At 39.1% G+C, this 20685-nt stretch overlaps 1 protein-coding gene across 2 annotated transcripts in view; it reads right to left on the bottom strand.

The window, feature by feature from the left end:
- The window catches only part of ADK (adenosine kinase), a 305604-nt gene that overhangs the window by 62049 nt on the left and 222870 nt on the right, over window positions 1–20685 (bottom strand). The gene's annotated exons all lie outside the window — the stretch shown is intronic.

Below are 20685 nucleotides of genomic sequence, written 5' to 3'. Positions count from 1 at the left end.
AACCGAGGCAGATTTATTCCTAAGTCTATTGCAGTGCCAACAAATGTGAGTGTATATTATACCTTCGACCATATCCAATGCGCTTCCCACATTGAGTGTATTTGCCAGTAATGACAAAAAACGCTCCGGCCAGATTATTCCTGTAGGTGTGAATGGAGTTACGCTTTTTAACATCACATCTGGAACAAACACACTCTTGACTACGAAAGCAGTGTGTGTAAAAGAGGAGAGGCATAGACAGAGTGACCTAATCTATCACGCAGCCGGTCAGCTGCAGAGAGAGGGGGCTTTCTGGACAAAGTTTCCCACCATACCTGCCCACCGGCGTGAAGCCGGGTGGTCATACTCCGCTAACGGGCTGGAGCTTACCCTTACCATGCACAGGTCACTGTGGAAGGCTATCTGGTAAATTATACAGGGACTAGTACCTGTAAGTCTGTGCAAAGGTCAGAGACAAGATAAGTCTTTGAGCGTGTTTATATCAGGCAGTGGAGCATCACAGAGATCTCGGAACTACCTGAGCTGGTAATTCACACGGTCACACAGCTTAAGGTACTTGTGAAGCACAGCACTCGCACCAGCAAATTGAATCATCTAGTTTGGCAGGTTACGTGTCCAGGGTCAGGTCAAATGTCTTTGGCTGAAAAGTACACCTATGCTCTTAAAGGATTCTTTGCAAATTCCACTTGCTGCCTAGATAAACATAATAATACTGTTTGTTTGTTTGCTTGTTTTTTTCTGAGAAAGAAATATAACAGAACGGAGAGAATCCAAATAAAAACTGAAGTAGCTAGAATTACTTACTAATGGTTACTAGTAACACAAAGAAGAGGCCTTTTTTGATCCTTTTACACAATTTGCAGAAAACGTGGAAGCTGTGAAAAAAAAACAGTTTCCTTCTTTCTAATTTAAGACTTCATTTTCCTTTTGAGGCCTCTGATCAGATTTAGAGAGTCTAAACAGTGGCGTTGCTACATAAAGCTGGAATCTGAACAACTCAGTCTCCACCTCCAGTTCAAGGACTTTGGGAGGCTGGATCAAACTTCCCAGCTAAAGTAATCTCCTAATTCTTCCCTACAACTCATACAGATAAACTAACAGCACCATGTCTGCCCCCCTACCCTGCAAAGTGAGATTCCTCCTTTGTGGGAAGAATTCGAACACTGCCCGATGCCAGGAGGAGGAGATCAACCATTACATAAATGTGGATCGATTTTACTTTTGCGTCTTCACATGGAATTGCTAATGGCTGGCTCCATGTGTTGACATGTTTGTTCAATAATTCACGTGCCCTGCTCCTCTTTAGTTAAACACATTTTCAAAGTAAGTTAAACAGGAACAAACCACTCCTGTTCCAGCATAAGATTGTCCACACATGGACACAATACAAATCTCAGCTAAAGCTGTTGTGCTTCAAATAATGTGCTGTCTCAGTTCAGATTAATTTTCCTGTGTAGACAAATCCTTACTAAAGGAGAATGAGTGAAATGGTGGGTTAAGTGTGCAGTCCCGCAAACCACTTTTCTTCAAATATCTGTAATCACAATTGTTATATGTATTCAGGTTCTCTCACACTGTCTATGTGTGAGAAAACATAACTCAGCTATAAGAAGGAGAAGTCTAGATCTGTGGTGAAAGTTTTCACCTTTTATTCGCCCACTGCCACAAGTCACATGGGGGTAGCCGGCCACTGCCCCAGCGGTTAATGCTGATTTGGGAAATCTAGTACTTGGCTTCTCAATTCTATTGGTGTTAGTGAGCTGCACCCCAAGGTATGCAAGGTCACTACCTAAATTATTCACAAACTTGCCATTTCTAAAGCAGAAGCAGCAAGGGAACAAACCACCACTTTTTGTGGTGCTATTTTATACAACATTAACAAGCTGCAAATAGCCAAAAGATGGCTTTGTTTTTGAGTTCACAACTAAAATCAGAGAAATATCTTTCTGAATACCACACATTATTGTCCTGGAATAATTGCATGCAAGTACCAATATTTCACAGAAAATTAAAGGTTAAGTATATACTAGTGGAGCCTCTGCTGATAGAAGCCAGTGAAGCTTTTCTTTCAGCTTAGTGGCAAAGGATTTACAGTATTAGGGATGCTAGCAACCTGAGATCCACTTGCATCATAAAATGTTCCGTAAATCAATGTGTTACTATTTGTTTAGAGAAGTGTGTGACACTCTCAACTTGTACTTTCAGTACTTGTGCAGAAAATAATCACAGTTCAGGTGGCATATGGGTATCTTGTATTTCAGAACTAGCAAAGAAATCTGGTGACATGGTCATTGCTATGGTAACTATACTTTTGTAGTGAACATTGAAGTAAATAGGTACATAAAACATGTATAAGTTGTCACTACGTAAGTTACTGCTGCCCTGGAGCTGCAATAATTTGCTTCCTTTAAAATCGTTAAATCTAGCCATAAATACTTGGTCTCTCGCAATGTCCTACTATTTCAATAAGACGACAAGGCTCCTCTTACATAATAGAGCGCAAACACATGAGCAGATTGATTTATCAAGAAAAGAAACTTTTTGGAGAAGTAATTTATTGGCCTGTAAGTTGTAAAGTAGGAACAGGCTTCTGGCCTGCATGAAGAAGGTCGCCATCACTGAAACTTGGTGGCACGAATCCCATGACTGAAGTGCAGCTATCAATGGCTACAGGCTGTTCAAAAGGGACAGGCAAGGAAGGAGGGGCGGAGGGGTTGCCCTCTTGTCCTGGTTTCAGCTGGGATAGAATTAATTTTCTTTCTAGTGGTTGCTGTGTTTCAGATTTGGTATGACAGGAATGTCAATAATGCATATCGTTTTAGTTGTTGCTAGGTGATGTTTATACTATTCAAGGACTTTTTTCAGCTTCCAAAAGAAGCTGAGAAGGAGCATAGACAGAACAATGGAATGGCCAGTGGAATATTCCATACCATAGATGTCATGCTTGGTATATAAATGGGCATTGTCGGGGGGGTGGGAATCCACGATCACTGCTCGGGATGGGCTGGGCAACCAATTCACCAGGTAGTGAGAGTGACTTGTGTTGTATTACTTTATGTTGTATATTCTTTCACCATTATTATTATTTTTTTTCCTTTTTCTGTTATTGTTCTATGAATCTCTCTTTATCGCAACCCACAAGGTTCTCCCGGCTTTTTCTCCCTCTTCTCCGTACCCTTCTAGGAGGGAAGGGAGAGAACTGCGCAAGCGGCTGTGTGGTCCTAGCTCCCAGCTGGGGTTAAATCCACAACACCTTTACATCAAGAACTAGACAGTGTGAAGAGCTGTCTCTGAAGAATAGCCACAAGCAGGTTGAAAGCTTATGGATAAGAATTAGAGACCAAGGCAACAAAGGGAACCTTGTGGTTGGTGTTCGCTACAGGCTGCCTGATCAAGGGGAGCCTATTGGCGAAGCCTTCTTACTCCAGCTACAGGAGACATTGTGCTCGTAGGCTCTCATCCTGCTGGGGGAATTCAACCACCCTGACATCTGCTGGAAAAGTAGCATGGTGAGCTGTAGGCAATCCAGAAGACTCCTGGAGTGCATGGAGGATAACTTCTTAAGCCAGGTAACAGGCCTACCAGAGGGGATGCAATACTGGACCTGTTGGTCATGAACACAAGTGAGCTAATTGGTGACATCAAGACTGGAGGCAGCCTGGGCTGCAGTCATCATGCACTGGTGGAGTTCACAGTCCTGAGGGATATGGGTCAGAGGAAAAGTAAAGTCAAGACCTTGAATTTCAGGAAACATAGAGCCATTTTCAGGTAGAGTGCTCCATCTGATTTTCTCAAGTCTCCCCCTTATTCTTTGTCTCCTCCTGTCCTCAAATAACTCACCAATGGCTGAGATGTGGAATCAGAAAAGAACAGGCTGGACCCTGCCCTCCTTTAGCAAACGGCAGTAACGTGCAGAAAGAGGTTCTGGTCTCCTTTCATGCTCTGCTCTTCATCATAAAGAATGTTTGGCTTAAGGAGGTCCTCCTTTTGTCCCAGCCGAGCAATATAACACAATTGTTAGGTCTTTCATATATAAACTTGTTTTGGAGCAGTTAAGTGCAAGCTTAACACATAGCTTAACACAAGCTTCTCACACATAGTGATGATGAACTGATACTCAGAGAAGGAAAGCACAGTTGTCTTCCAATTTAGACAGTGACTGTAATCCTGCTGAGCAGATAACCAAAGGGACCAGTCTACCCGCGGCACAAAATGAAGGACGGCACTGATAGGTCAAGTGGATCCCTTGGGATCATTTCCTTGGGTTAGATTACATGTATGGCTTGGAAGTCTTATGTTTCTGAAAGAAAGAAGGTAGTGTTTTGTGACAGCTGCATTAAATCATCATATCAAATGGATTAGGATGGCGTGGAGACTGGAAGGCCTACAGAGTTCTCACTGATGAGGGCGGTATAGCTGAATAAATCTTTCATAGAACATATACCACTGTATGTCCAGTGACTGGATGAATATCAACAGATATCTTTCTAAACTAGAGCATCCAGCTGTTGCAAGAAAAAAAAAAGGTGGCAATTATATTTTATGTATGAGGAGAAAGCATCCACCTTAATGTATCATTGATGTTCTGGTCCTGTCTCTAACGCCAATATTAAGTTCTGTTTTGCACTTAAAGCAGAGATTTTACCTCTGTTTACTGTGAGAAATAGTGTATCAAGACCTTGCATGCTTGGAATGTACTGAGAGCACAGAAGAACTTTATTAATCCATTGGCAACTAGGTCCTTTACCAAAGATACCAACATTGGCTGTATCCCAAAGAATTTAGCAAACATTGTAAGTAATTATCATTTGAAATTTGACATTCAGGCTATATTTAAAGATGGAGACTTAAACAAACTATTGATGATTGTTTTATCTAATTACATCTAGAGGGACTACAGCAGTGCAGGTAGCTCTAATATGGGATTACTAAAATGCTAGTGACCTGTCAACCTTTGTCTAATGATTTTATAGATTGTAACAATTTAGCAGTGAAGAAGCAGCTCAAGGTCTGTGCTTCGGCTTCTTACTTTGAGATTGACTGTCTCAAATTACATCCCTGTTTAAAAATGACGTGGCCACAACTCCTTGGGCCTTTTCTTGAAAATATCCCCCATGTATCTGCTGCCTTAGTCCCACTGCACAGAGAGAACCTGAGACAGAAGCTACAAGTCTGAAAAGGGGGAGAACTGGGAGTAAGACCTCCCTCTTCCTCTGGCAGTAAAGTCCTGGATCAACTCAGGTCGTAATGTGCACCTTCACATTAATATGTGACCATGTAATCCTTGGATTTCTTGTTTGCAGTCCACGTATGATGCTTTAAAAAAGCCCTAATAATAATACTAATACTACTACTACTACTACTACTACTACTACTACTACTACTACTACTACTACTAATAATAATAATAATAATAATAATAATGCAGGACTAAAATTTACATCAGGTCAATATAGAGTTAAAATCAGGGTATGAACCAATAACTTCAGTATTTAGAACTGCAAGTATGCCGTAAGAATTCCGAAATCCACAAGCATGAATATAAACTCAGGAAACCGAGGGTTAAGTTTATATTGAAAAAAATCCAATCACATTAAGATAAAAGATAGACAAAAGATAGACAAGCAAGTTACTCATACATTAACTCCTACGTATCACAATACTATGAACGAAAACACACATGGAAAAGTCCAAAGTCCTGAAAACCTAATTCCCAGCTAATCCAGTACCACAAACACTAAAATTTTTAAGTCATAACAATGGTTATTAGATAGTTTTACTGCAGGGTACCCTATCCTTACTGTTCTCAATAGCAGGACTGAGAAGACACCTCCCTGAGACACAGCTCCTTCACAGCTCTTTTGTGCTGACGAGGGACCAAGTTAACAGAGAGCAACCTACTTCTCACAAATCCAGCAACACACAATCCCTGCTGCCATGTTCAAGACTAGTGTGACAATACAGGGAATCCCAGCCTCCTTTCCCTTTGCTCTCCTGCATTAGACTTCGGCATAATACAGTTACTAATGAGTATGAATTCTTAGCCCACAATCTTTTACTCTCTTCTGCTAGAATTCAACAGTTGTTTTAAAACATGGGGACTACTATTAAAAGTTGCTGGAAGTATTCATGCAGAAAGCTGAAAAGATTGACAGGGAATTTTTTTACTTATATAGCAAAGACTGATTTGTATTTTACGCTGTTTCAGCAGTCTTTGACTGTTTTCTTCAAAATCACTGGCTCAGTGGCACCATATGGAGCATGTTGAACTTAAGATACCAAGAATGTGTCCAAGATATATCTCACTCCAGTGTGTTAAAACATTCCACCCTGCAGCTGTCATTATAGGAATATAATTCATACCCTAAAGTTTAAAGAAAAACAGTGTAGCTTACTATGCTTACAAAAATACAAGGGTTTTTTTGGTTCCAAGTAATAGTCAGTAAATGAAGAACAGTTAATCTTAAATACTGCTTTCTTAAATATTTAAAATTTTAACTGATCATGAGCTGCCTTAATTCCACATGATATTTAAGACTGAAAACAAAAAAAATATGCAAAAGAATTACTAAAAAAGTCCATAGTGAAGGGACTTACATATCTAGACAGTGTAAGCCATCATTATTTTTTCTTTACCATTGACTGCATTTCTTTTAAAAATTGATATATGAGATTACAGGGCAAAAAATTTAGCTATATTTTTGGTAATGGCACTGAGCAAGTGTATGATCATTGTTATGACATTTCACCTCTCTCTGGTCATTATTTCTCAAGTCTTTTGTTTGTTATCTCTGTTTAAAATGTAAATTTCTCAGGACAGGACACCCCTCTTACTCAGTTTTGTACAGTGTATAGTATTCCAAACTCCTTTTGTAAAGGCAACTGCTGTAATAATAAAGGTAGGAGATAGGCAAGAAAAAAGAACATGTGGTGGTTTCTTGGAAAAGCTGTCTTGAGATGGACACATTACTCAAATGGTCAATTCGCAAGCTAGTAATGTAAGTTGCCTTAGAAAGGGATCCACAAAATCATCTTAACGTGCCAACCCATCATGTATTCTGTAAATGACATGTTTCACAGGAACCCTATTTTAGAGAATTTAAAATTTTTATCGATACATTTTTTCATATGCCTTTGTCTGTTAAGTCAGGAAGTTGTATGAGGCTCAGGGGAAAATTTTTTAGAAACCCTCTAAGGTTATCTCATAATAGCTTATTGATAAATGGTAAATTTCTATGTAAGGCTTAATATCCTGGAGGCTTTCAAGGGCAGGCAGGAAGTTCTGTGTATCTCACCGGCGAGCTGGGGATCTCCCCTCTACAATATTGTCAATCTTCCATTTACAACACTGCATGGTTACACCAAATTTGCACCCCAGGCTGTTGCTGGGTTCGATGTGTTTCATTCCAGAAAAATGGAATGCAAGAAATATAAAAGGAAAAAAAAAAGTAGTTAAGGAAACGTTATGAAAAGGTAAGCATCATAACTTGTTATGATCTCGATTTAAATTAGTAACATGGTTTAGAGAGATTAGTATAGACAAAATTAGTTACATTTCAAACAGTTTGCAGGATGAATTGGATATATTTCAAGTCTACTCTTGGGAATTTAATCTACATGAAGTATAATTTTTCTTATTCATTATCCTGAACAAGGATTTATTGCAAGAGGTCTTATTAACAAATGAAAAAAATCCAGTAGCACTGAAAACAGTTCTTCAATTCTAATTAAAAAAAAAAAAAATCACTAGAAAATTTTACATATGTTGTATAAATTGTAAAATGAGTGAGTTCTATTTATCTGGATAATCTTTTCTTGAAAGAAATATCATTGTTCAAAGACCACAGGACCGGCCATAATGGATGAGATCAGTAATCTATCTAGTCCAGGACTCTGTCTTTGGAAAATTGTTACAAAGAAAACTGAAGGAAACGGAAAGTTTACAGAACAGTCTGGTTTCCTTTAAACTCTCATTAAAGAGTTGGCTTTTACCCTGAAAAATAAGTGTTAAAGAACAATAACTGTGGATAGCCATATTGTCTAATTATCCAATACTCCCCATCCACCTAACACTTAAAATCATTACTGTATCATTGAACGTACAGATTTTGAAATAGAAAAATTAGGGGGTTTGCTTTGTGTTTCATTACACGAGTTACTATTCTAAAAATTGTTACCTTGAACAACAGCCACAAGAAAGAATGTTTGTATAATCTACTCCTGAATTAAGCATCTTCCTGGTGTGCTAACATTCCTCGTTAACCTATTACATATTCTTCTCTCACTCTAGAACTGTTCAAATGCCCTCCAAAGTAACCAACCGCTGTTAATTTATGTTGCAGTATTCTGTACAGTGCACTTTCAAGTTCCAAAGAACAAGAAAGGGAAACTCGTATTGAAGGATAGTAGAGGTGAAGGTTTGTTAAGAAGAGATAACTGACATTTAACTTCCTACAAAAACAACTCCAATGGAAGAAGTGCAAAATGAATAGGTATGCTTTGAATAAAATTTGTTACAAGGAAGACCCCTCCCTAAAATAGTTTATATCTTTACCATAAATGAAAAGATAACTTTGGGATAACTTATGTTGTCACTTCCATGCCAGCTTAAAAATTGTCCCGACAACACAGCTGAAGATGATGTTAGCATCATCAAACCCTTTGATCTCGATTTTAGCTTGTCCTACCTGAAATATGTACATGGACTACTCAGTCCTGGGACACAAAGTTCTTCTTTGAAACATGAAAGAAACTCATCTGCAAGTAGAGTTAATATGGAATCCTGAAACTTACGGTTTCCATGGTCTACTCTAAATAATGGGTCCACCTCCCACCAGCACTACCCTTTAGAATACTCATACGTGTGCTCACCCACCTCTCAAATAATGCATGTTCAGAGATGGGCTACAATTGGCCAGCATAAGGCTGCGTACTTCTTCAGTTCTTTTCACCGGTTTAGATTCTAGAAGAAATAAATTTGGTTCCAGATGATGAGTGTTCTTTTTTGAGCAGTTCAATTCAGTAGTTTGACTCATTGTCGTAATTTGCATATACCAAGATGCAGCTCCATCCAAATCTGGCATTTACTTTGATGTTCAAATCAAATGCTTAGTGTTTGGCAACTATATGTGCAGAATTTAAATTGACTGATCCATTTATCTGAAACTGGTATGTGACCAAGACCACTCACAGATGTATCTACTGGTCTAGTAGAAATTCCAACGAGAGGAAAGAGACACGTTAATCATAACTGCTCCACAATGACATATATATTAAATACTGTGTGTGTTAAGACCATCTGACTGCCCATCCGCATAAGTCATACATGTGTCAAAAAAAGTTAAGAAAAAACTTCAGGTGAATCAATGGTGAAAGACACCTGCAATTCCATGAAATTTCGGGTATTTTTCCAGTTGGAGGAAGGATCTCCTTTCAGAGCAATCAGAACTGCCCCAACAACACAATTTATGGCTAAAGCTTCATTTTGCATGAGAATTCCAGTTCTTTTAAAAAAGAAAGAATGTTGCACAACCTGGAGAGGTCAATAGTCTGACTACACAAAATGCCCTGGTCTCTCAGAGGAATGGCAGAGCAGAAAAACACGTTATTAAAAGAGATCCTGAGAAGGACCTAATTCTGTGAGGTCTCATACCTGCCAGGAACCAAAGATACTGCTAATAGCTTGGCCTCTCAGAATTACAAAAATAGTATCCTTCAGAAGGACAGCCACAGAGAAAGACAAATAAGCATGCTGTTGATTGGCACCTGCAGACTGGCTTAGACTCAAAGGACAACGTCGTCAAAATGAAGCAGCAGAATTTCTCAATAAAAGCAGTGAGTTTCCCCTGAATCATGATCCATCAATCTTCAGCATCAGAAAAGTTTAAAATAAAACTCCTAACTCCAGAAATTTTTGGGACGTCCTCAAGTAGGCTATTCAACTAACAGGGCTGTACCTTGATAACAGCAGGACAGCTTAGGACACTAACGCCAGATCAGCTGGGGATTCTAAGGGTCTTCCATTGGCATGTGTAGCACTTTCCCATTGCTTTCAAGTGAGTTTCTCAAATGCTAAAGGTTTTTGCTTATTGACAAGGACAGCTCATGGCCTTATGGAGCAGGGAGAACCAGCCGGCTCCTAGCTCTAAGACTCGGACCAGAAGCAGATGCTGATGGCCGCTTCCTTTGTAAGGGTGGTGAGGAAGTCCTTCTCCTTAGTTGTGGTTGGGAAGAACAAACTTTCTGCTTGTGAAACTTCTGCCTCTGAATGAAATAACTTGAGGATGATGAATACAATTGTTTGCTGAATTTCAAAATCAGAGTAGGGGGTCCCCCTCTACACAGCTAGAAACATAACCTAGAAACACACAGATTTATATATTTCAAAATTTCTACCATGCCAGCCACTGGACTGCTACAATCCTTTCTTTTAGAGGAAAGCTCCTTCACCTGGAAACTACTTTAACACAGAAAGCAAACGGACTCATATATACATGTTTCCCTAATGCGACTGCATGCATTGCTGGTTTTGACATGGAATACGAGGTGTCAAATGAGGGTCTGAGGACTTAGCGAGCAACACTGAAATTGTTATGTATCACATAGGTGTTAGCTGTAATTTTACTAAAGTAAAGGTTTAGTGGATCCTTTCTGTGGAGAATTAAAAAAAAAAGTGTAATGACTATGAGAGATAAGTTAACTCAGAACAGAAACTTATAGCAAAGCAATTTCTCCACATTGCTTCCCTGGGAGGTCAATATTTAAACAAATGGTATTGTAAGTCAGAATATGACCACTAAACCTCAAAATATAGCTTAAAGAGACACCTTCATGTGGCTCCAAAATTATCACTGTAAATGGGGTGGCTTATGCTTATAAATAAGGCAAGGTTTTAGTGATCAATTGATACCTTTGGGAAAAGCATGGATGATTTTATGTATCTTTCAGGTAATTTAGATACGTTGCAAGCGTATTTTTTCCTACTCCTTTTCCAAGCTCCTTTCCTAACTTTTTGACAACTCTTTGAAAAATTATTTAGAAATAAAAAAAATGTTTTTGCAACCCTTACATGTATTTATGATCTGTTGCATATGCTGCATAATATACTACAGGTTTAGATTTTATTTTAATGCATTTATAGAAGGGACAAATTATGTTTTAGTTGTATAATTAGTAAATTTAATCAATTAAAATGCCCAGTATTATCAATTCTAAAGTCTTAACCCTCAATTCTAATTAAAGTACAGATTGTAATCAATAAGTTTCGCAGAAGTCAGTTCTAAATACCTTCAAAGTATATGTCAATGAATGATGGAAAAATCTTTTTGCATTGTTTACTTATATATAGCACCTTTTCAGTAGTCCTAAGGAAACGTCCATGGGTTACATTTATTCCTATCAAATCTACAAACAGTATGAATCCCAGTGACAGAAGATTATATAACTAGTTGGAAAGAAGAGAGGGCTCAAATGCCTAGTTTTACTCTTGTTTGTTGAAGAAAGCCAGAAAAATGAAACTACTTCGATTTGTAATCAGATGTGAAACTCTCTTGATGGAATAAAAATATTATTTGAGCTATACAAGCAGGGTGAAGAAAGGTGTTGATAGAGAAAGATAACATGAGAAAAGAAAGAAGGTTGAAACTGTAGTTTTGAAAAAAGTGCTATGTAGTAATACAGAAAAATATGTTAATGTAATAAAGATATTGCCAATTCTATTCCAAAACCCCCAAACTACGTTTTCAAGATTATTCTTTATAAAACAGTTTTAAAAACAAAAATCAAAAGCTGTCCTAATGCAGTTTCGATTTACTTTTGAAAATTTACTTTTTACTGTTTGCATTTTGTACATATTTTTCTTAAGCAGCTTCAGTATTAAAATAATTACCAAAACATTTGCACTCATACAGACTGAAAAACACATCTACTTTTAGTCTCTGCAATTATTACATTATATTGCATATTTTGGACCTTGTTCTCACCAGCAAGGAGGGGCTGGTGGGGAACGTAAAGCTCAAGGGCATCAGTGAGCATGAAAGAGTGCAGTTCAAGATCCTCAGGGCAGAGAGGAGAGTGCTCAGCAAGCTCGCTACCAGGGTAGGGAGGGAGAGCAGACTTCGGCCTCTTCAGGGACCTGCTTGGTAGTGTACCACGGGATAAAGCCCTGGGGGGGAAGAGGAGTGCAAGAAAGCTGGTTAATATTCAAGGATCACGTCCTCCAAGCTCAGCAGTGATGCATCCCGACAAAGAGGAAGTCAGACAGAAACACCAGGAGGCCTGCATGGATGAACACAGAGCTCTTGGACAAACTCAAAGAGAAGAAGGAAGCCTACAGAGGGTGGAAGCAAGGACAGGTAGCCTGGGAGGAATATAGAGAAATTATTCGAGCAGCCAGGGATCAGGTTAGGAAAGCTAAAGCCCTGATAGAGTTAAGCCTGGCCAGGGACATCAAGGGCAACAAGAAAAGCTTTTACAGGTACATCAGTGATAAAAGGAAGACTAAGGAAAATGTGGGACTCTCTGGAAGGAAACGGGAGACTTGGATACCTGGGACATGGAGAAGGCTGAGGTACGCAGTGACTTTTTTGCCTCAGTCTTCACTGGCAAGTGCTCTAGCCACAACACTCAAGTCACAGAAGAAAAAGACAGGGACTGGGAGAATGAGGTACTGCCCACTGTAGGAGAAGACTAGGTTCGAGACCATCTAAGGAACCTGAAGGCGCACAAATCCATGGGACCTGATGAGATGCACCAGTGGGTCCTGAGGGAACTGGCAGATGAAGTTACTAAGCCACTATCCGTCATATTTGAGAAGTCATGGCAGTCCGGGGAAGTTCCTGCTCACCAGAAGAGGAGAAACATAACCCTCATTTTTAAAAAGGGAAAAAAGGAAGACCCAGGGAACTACAGGCCAGTCTGTCTCTCCTCTGTGCCTGGCATGGAGTAGATCCTCCTGGATACTATGTAGGGTACACGGAAAATAAGGAGGTGATAGGTGACAGCTAACATAGCTTCACTCAAGGCAAATCACGTCTGACAAATTTGGTGGCCTTCTACAACAGGGTTACAGTGTTGGTGGATAAGGGAAGAGCAACTGACGTCATCAACCTGGACCTCTGCAAGGCATTTGAGATGGTCCTGCATGACATCCTTGTCTCTAAATTAGAGAGACATGGATTTGATGGATGGACCACTCAGTGGATAAGGAGTTGGCTGGATGGCTGCACTCAAAGATTTGCAGTCAACAGCTCAATGTCCAAATGGCAACCCGTGATGAGTGGCGTTCCTCAGGGGTCAGTACTGGGACCAGTGCTGTTGAACATCTTTGTCAGCAACATGGACAGTGGGATTGAGTGCACCTTCAGCAAGTTTGCCGATGACACTAAGCTGTGTGGTGTGGCCGACACTCTGGAGGGAAGGGATGCCATCCAGAGGGACCTTGATTGACTTGAGAAGTGGACCCATGCAAACTTTATGAAGTTCAACATGGCCAAGAGCAAGGCCTTACTGTGGCCTTTCAGTACTTGAAGGGGGCTTATAAGAAAGATGGGGACTAACTTTTTAGCAGTGCCTGTTGCAATAGGATAAGGGATAACGGTTCTAAACTAAAAGAGGGTAGATTTAGACTAGATAGAAGGAAGACATTTGTTATGATGAGGGTGGTAAAACCCTGGAACAGGTCGCCCAGAGAGGTGGTAGACGCCCCACCCCTGGAAACATTCAAGGCCAGACTGGACGGGACTCTGAGCAACCCGACCTAGTTGAAGATGTCCCTTGCTCATTGCAGAGGGATTGAATTAGGTGACCTTTGAATCCAACCCAAACTATTCTATGATTCTATGATAAGAAACCCACGCCCAGGCCCTGATGCCCTGAGGCAAGATTGAGCCACTGTAGAAAGTTTGAAAGGCTAAGTTGAGACCTGTTGGAGAGCGTCCAGAGGAGGGCCACAAAGACCATCAGAGGGCTGGAGCACCTCTCTGATGAAGACAGGCTGACAGAGTTGGGGTTGTTCAGCCTGGAGAAGAGAAGGCTCTGGGAAGCCCTTGTAGCGGCCTTCCAGTACCTACAGGGCACCTACAGGAAAGATGGGGAGGGACTGTTTATCAGGGACTGTAGTGATAGGATAAGGGGTAATGCTTTTCAACTGAAAGAAAGTAGATTTAGATTAGATATGAGGAAGAAATTTTTACTGCGAGGGTGGTGAGACACTGGAACAGGTTGCTCAGAGAAGCTGTGGAGGCCCCATCCCTGGAGGCGTTCAAGGCCAGGTTGGATGGGGCTTTGAACAACCTGGTCTAGTGGGAGGTGTCCCTGCCTGTGGCAGGAGGGGTTGGAACTGGATGATCTTTAAGGTGCCTTCCAACCCAAACCATTCTACAATTTGATGATTCTATGATATTTTCTTGAAAAAGTTAGTTTAGTGCAGTTTAGTTTAGAGCAGCCTCCAGACCTCTCTACAAGACGTGATCACAGGGTTTTGAATATCATCACAGCCTTACTAGTGGCTCCTTGGTTATCCTTCCCTTTTCTTCTCTTTCAAGTACGCTTTGTTCAGACTCAAATTTATAAACGCAGGAAGCACCAACACATACGCCTTAGGCAAATGCAAGCTCTTTTATATAAAACCCCTGTCCAAGAGCTTTACAGCTAATACCTGAACTTATCCGTGCATAGTAACATTCAACTAAATACCTGCAGATAAAACTATATTGAGTAGCTGCATATGTAACATAAGTCAGGATTAAAAAGGATATCGCTGTAAATGCTATAATACAGAAATAAAATCTTTAAGTCAGACAATGTCCCCAACTGTGTTTCTTTGCTATATTGCTTGGGAGACCCTAGCAGTATAGACTGGTTAGGTTAGATTAAACAAAGAGGTTATCAGGCTTTCTCTTTCCAAGTCCTCTGTACCACCATGTATTACTCTCTCATCTGGTCAGTGTAGTGATTCTGTTGCCTGGGAAAGCTAGACCGGCTCAGTGATTCAACAGTAAACTAGTCCACAGAAATTACTCTTGCTACGGACATAAAGTTGCTAAATCTGACTAAAGGGGGCAGATGAGACTGTATGATAAGGGCAGGTGAGAAAGTTTGGCATCAGCTCACATTTAGACGTTATCCACAGGGATAACACGGCACTGCAGCCTTACAATTCACTGTAAGGACTGTAACAGGGGCAGAATCCTCAGTATATGTTGGCATAAAAGGCTTTGGCATGATCTAACAATGCTCTGAATCAGAAACTGGCTACTTCTGCCCCAAACAGGGCTTAAATGTGGAGTCATTGAATAGAACTTAGCTGGATTGGAAACCAAAACCTTTATTGAAACGTATATATTTTACCTGCATTGTTATCTGCAAATATCTCTGTGAAATTGAATTGCTCTGGATTTATGCTGATTTAAAGAAGTTCTTGTGAACGTTCTGCCTTCATTCTACTTCTTATCAACTATATAACTAAATTTTATTCACACTTTTATTTTTGCAGCTCTTACATTATATATTTGTATTAGATTATATGTTTTTGCCCTATTACTGATTATTGAAAATATACATGCAGTTCACCTTTAAAAGGCCTTCAGAGACATATATTAATATTAGACTGAAAACTGAAAGCCAAATTCTGCAGGTCTTTTCCTCCAGTCAGTTGAGTTTTGTCCTCGATGTATCCAGCAGCTGACAACATTTCAGGACACTAACTGAAGAAAAAAGTCAGAACTCGATTTTGCTTGTTCCTGGCTCTGCTCTTGCTGTATGACCTTGGGCAAATAACCCCTCAATTGTCCACCTGTAAAACAGAGACAAGACTACACACCCACCTTATTGGTTTATTCTGAGCTTTAATGTTTATGAAGTGTTGCGAGAGGCTCTGGGAAGTGCTACAAATTGAAAAGGGTTATCAATCATCGTCAGTAAAACACAGGCTGCTGAAATAAGGGGAAACCTGCCTTTCCTCCTCACAGGACGTGTTCTCTCTTGTGCTGTGTTCTAACCAGTATTTGTAATCTTAAAAGTATCTCAACACTGCATAGCATAAGGAAGGATAAATATCCCTAAGCATTCTGAGAGACTACCAGAAAATATTTTTAGCTTTAAGAAGTGAAGCCTGTTGTAAAGTATATGCTTCTCTTCTAAATACCTGCTTGCTTTCCATAACAGGAGAAAAAGAAAGCCATTTTTGAGATAGGATTCCTAAATTGCTTAAATAGCTAGACATTAGCTGAAAGCAGCACTAAATATCAATTTAAATACTTGGCTCTCAATTTTCCTTTCATTCATAATGTACTAGGTAAACTATACTAAAATAATTACTTGCTTATTACTCATGAATTTCAGTGCAGCAGCTGAGACAATGTAGATAAATAAGATGATTAATTGAAACAGAATGAATCACAACAAAATATGTTGTTGTATAAGGTATGATTAACTCCACAGTGATTCATATCATTTCAGATAACAGGGCTTTTATCAAAGACGGTTGCAAGGTTGGGAAATGATTTAAAAGCATTTCATCTTAGAGAGCCACTGCAGTTCACAAGGGAGGGAAAAAGAAAAAAAAAAAAAAAAAAAAGAGGAGAGAGAGGCAGAAGCAGATTCAGTGTCTGCAGCTGAAATAGCCTTGGGCTGTTTCAGCATCCTTCCCACAGCCCATCTTTACAACACGCCATTGACATTACCAACCTCCCTTGTGCTAGAGACCCTCTCATTTTCCAGTTGACCGCAATTTATTAGATATTCCAATACTGAGAAAGTTAATTCTATGAATTAAGCAGCAATATTACAATACCATAGCTTTCCTATAATTGAAAACAAAAGACCTGCACCAGGAAATAATTGTCAAAATTATACAAAGACATCAAAGAAAAATAATATTTATTTTTCCTCCATTCAAAATTACAATTTTTAATTCCCAGGCTCCCTCCAAAGACTTTGCAGCAATCTTAAACGTAGGATTTATAAAAAGAAACTGCTATCTGTTTACTGCAGTCTAGAAAAGCAAACATCAGCAGCAGCTGACCTTAAAAACCTCTTCCTGTTAAAATAGAAGATGAGATGTCTCCTTACAAAATTTTTTCCCATGTGTATTTAATAAACTGGGTCAGAATATTGACTACGATTTTTAACTTAACTGCAGACTCCCTGTAGGGGACCGTGCAAACCTCAGTCTCTCACTCAGCCTGCGAAATGAAGGCAACTACCCTCACCTGTGGGGCAAGCTTCTGACAACTTCTGAAAGCGTAACGAAATGGAAAATACTAGCATATAAACTGAAATGCAAAACACTGACACCCAACTTAATTTCATTTGAGATGATTAATGTTTCTGAAATTTAATTCAAAATGAATAAAGATGTAGAAGCTGAAGGCAAAGGTTGAACTTGTACGGAAGACAGCTTGCAAACAACCACTGACTGAAAACAACCCCTCAAAATGGACCAGTTCCAGTGAGCTAAAAAGAAAGAATCAAGGTCTCTTAAGGGCTCTTTAGGTAATATATATGCAAGTCAGCGGTACAGTAAAAGAAACCTCTTCAAGATACTAGTTTCAAATATGATCTATTATTTGCCTTCTATTAATAATTTAAACACTCAAAAATAATTTTAAATGCTTCCTTAAGAATACTTCAAAAACAAACAACAATTTGGTGATATTTATGGCATGATCAGCCACCTTTGCTATGTTTCTTACTTGGCCCATCTGATACAGAAGAACAGACTGAAATGTTTGTCTCCCTTTCATTATTTATTGAAAGACAAACTTTATTTCCCTTCTTCCACGCACCAAATTATATCTGCCACCTGATTTTCTCCTGCCTCTTACCTCTTAATCGTTTCCTCAGAATCAGACAATTCACCAGTGTGAAAGGACGTTCAGGCAGTGTGGAAAACTATCTGTTAGATCTATAAACTGTAGCAATTACACTGGTGTAAAATCAGATCAATTCAGTTATGCCATTATGAATGCACACTAGTTTAACAAGAATCACCGTGAGGCTCATTTATCTTACAAAAGTGATTATGTCTCATTCAAGATTCTTGTGAGCTGTGGGCTGATTCCTAACCCTACAGGTATCAGTCTGGACCCAGATGATAATCCAGTGGAGGAAATTTGCAGGCGGGACTGAAGGTTGTCCACAGTGTCATATCTTAATATAATATATATCAAAGCATGTGGAGTCAAAGTTGTTTACAAAAATGCATTGTAGGTTACAGAATGGGCATAGACCAATTTGTTTGGAAACTGTCATTTAGGTGTAAATCCTAGTGCGCTGAACGCAGTTTTATGCCAGAAAACTGAGTAGCATTTCCGTTCACTCCCCTGGTTAAAATAAGCACAAAACTACAGACTGACTGCAAGTTCAAAATCGGGAGCACATTAACCACTGTTATCAGTTTTAGATTTACTGTTTTTCCTTGCCATTAAAGAGAATTTTCCATGTCATTAAAGAGACTTGCCTTTATAAAGGTTCTTAAAGGCTGTGTCCAAACCACATATATTTGTAGGGATGTTTATGTTAGTATTTCATACCTCTCTTGAAAATACTTTAAGCAGGCATTAATGTACCATTTTGGTATAATTGTAAGATGAAACGGTGACAAGACCCGTTTGATATCTTACTGCATGCAAAGGCACCCATCTTTTTAAAGCTCAGAATTCATAACTCCAGAACCACCAGTAAAGCTATTGTCATTGCTTTTTAAAACACAGAAGTCTTGCACGCAACCTTTTTTCTTTGCAGCATGTTTGCTGTCACACCAGCATCAATTTCCCAGTGAGCCTGCAGAAGCATCTGTCTTTGCAGAACTTCAGCTTACAATCCTGTAATTAATTTGTTCAGAGACTGGGTGCTTAGAAGTAACAGCTCTTTACACTAGAGAGGCAGAGGATCCAATTTCCAAGAATAATTGTTATCTTAGTTTTATTATATTCGTGCTCTAGAAAAATCCACGATTTCTCTTCTACATAACCTCCTCATCTTTTGCTGACCGCTGTACACACCAAGCTACATTGTTCGGTTACGGTTTTGGTTGTAAAGCAAGAGATAAGGAGCTCAGCATGTCTGTAATTCTAAAGTTTCTAAATTCTAAAATTTCTCAGTGATGTCCTGCCTACACGTAGGAAGAGAACCCAGATGATCTTTACCACATCAATATCTTAATAAATATTCCTCTGAGTCATGACTGCCATATGCAGGGATGAATCATGTGAAAGCTTTGTAGTGTCCCTTGAATTCTGAAGGCCTGCACGGAAAAGAAACTGCTATCCAGCTGCATGTCCCAAAATACACAGACCGTTCCCCCCAGAAGTAGTTTCTTCCCTGAGGAGGTGCCATTGTAACTCACATCTTTTGGGGAGAATGGAAATGGAGTTCAGATTCCTGTGCCCATTATTGACTTTGATGGGTCAAGTACATCAGAGACATCAAGCTTTAGCCCTAACTGGGAAAGCAGAAAGAGGTCTGGGAAAGAAATACATGCAAATTTTGGCTCCTTTACTTGCCTAGTGTAATTACTGTGCAGGAAACATTCCACAACTCTGTGTAGAGATGTAATTGTAAAAGCTTTCACTCCTTTGACCATTCTGTTACTGAGAGTTACCTTGAGTTGTAAAATATGTATTCTAAGGTGAGCTTTTACAGGCGAATTAAGCGGCAACTTGTGACAAAGCAGTTATCATCAGGAGATAATTGACCTTATTTGAGAGTTAAGCATCCTGAGGCAAAGTAGAGTGTGCTTAATCCTGGCAGGTTAATTATCCAGTGATTATGGTAGCTTGGAAGGTATTATTGCTAAGAACCATTTGCAAAATGACACTATTAAAAAAACCTTAATTTAATAAAAATTAAAAGCAATGACAATAATCAGGTTCTCCAGTCATGTATTGCTAGATAATGACTGCAGAATGGCCCTAATTGGTTAGCAGCAATGAACATATAATTATTCCTATTCTGTATGTTCTGTACTAAATTTATTATATGAAGTACAGTTAATAAGTATCAAAAAACCAAGAGAAGATGTTTGGCTAGTTATAAAAGGGATTTAAATGAATGATCAAAACACCAGCGGTCACTAAGCTAATGCTGAAACCGATACATGTACTGAGTTGTTATCACAGCATTCAGCATCTCCACTGCAGTTAAGGGTACGCTGGCATTTACATTCTAAACTAGAACATTTATTCCGAGAGGTTCATAACTTGCCCATTTTAATTACCATCTGGCTGAAACTTGAAATAACTAATCTCCATTCAGATGTAAATTTTTAAGTAGAAGATGTAATTTAAAATCACTTTACCAATTGTTTTTAGTTTAGGAATGGCAGCAATTTGGAATTTTGCTGCTCTTGGATGTTTTTGTATTACTCAAAAAATAAACAGCTCAGTGCTTAACAATAAAATTGTATTGGTCTATAATATGGAGTGAAGATAAATATAGGGAGGAATAAAAACCATGTCTAAGAGTATTGTTTGTACTAATAAAGTAATAACCACACCACTTAGTATGCCTTGCTTATATGTTAACTTACGCACTTTCAGTATTTAACTAAACAAGCAAAACTGATGGAAAGTGTAGCAAAAAGAAATCACAGTAAACAGGCAAAACCTTGGTGGTTCATTGCCCGTCAAGGCATATGTAAAACATAAAAAAAAATCCTGAATGTACTTGCAGATGAAATGAATA

This window comes from Vanellus vanellus (assembly GCF_965231255.1).
Source record: "Vanellus vanellus genome assembly, chromosome: 7".
NCBI classification, from domain to species: Eukaryota; Metazoa; Chordata; class Aves; order Charadriiformes; family Charadriidae; genus Vanellus; species Vanellus vanellus.
This window is presented reverse-complemented; position numbering and strand designations above follow the sequence as displayed.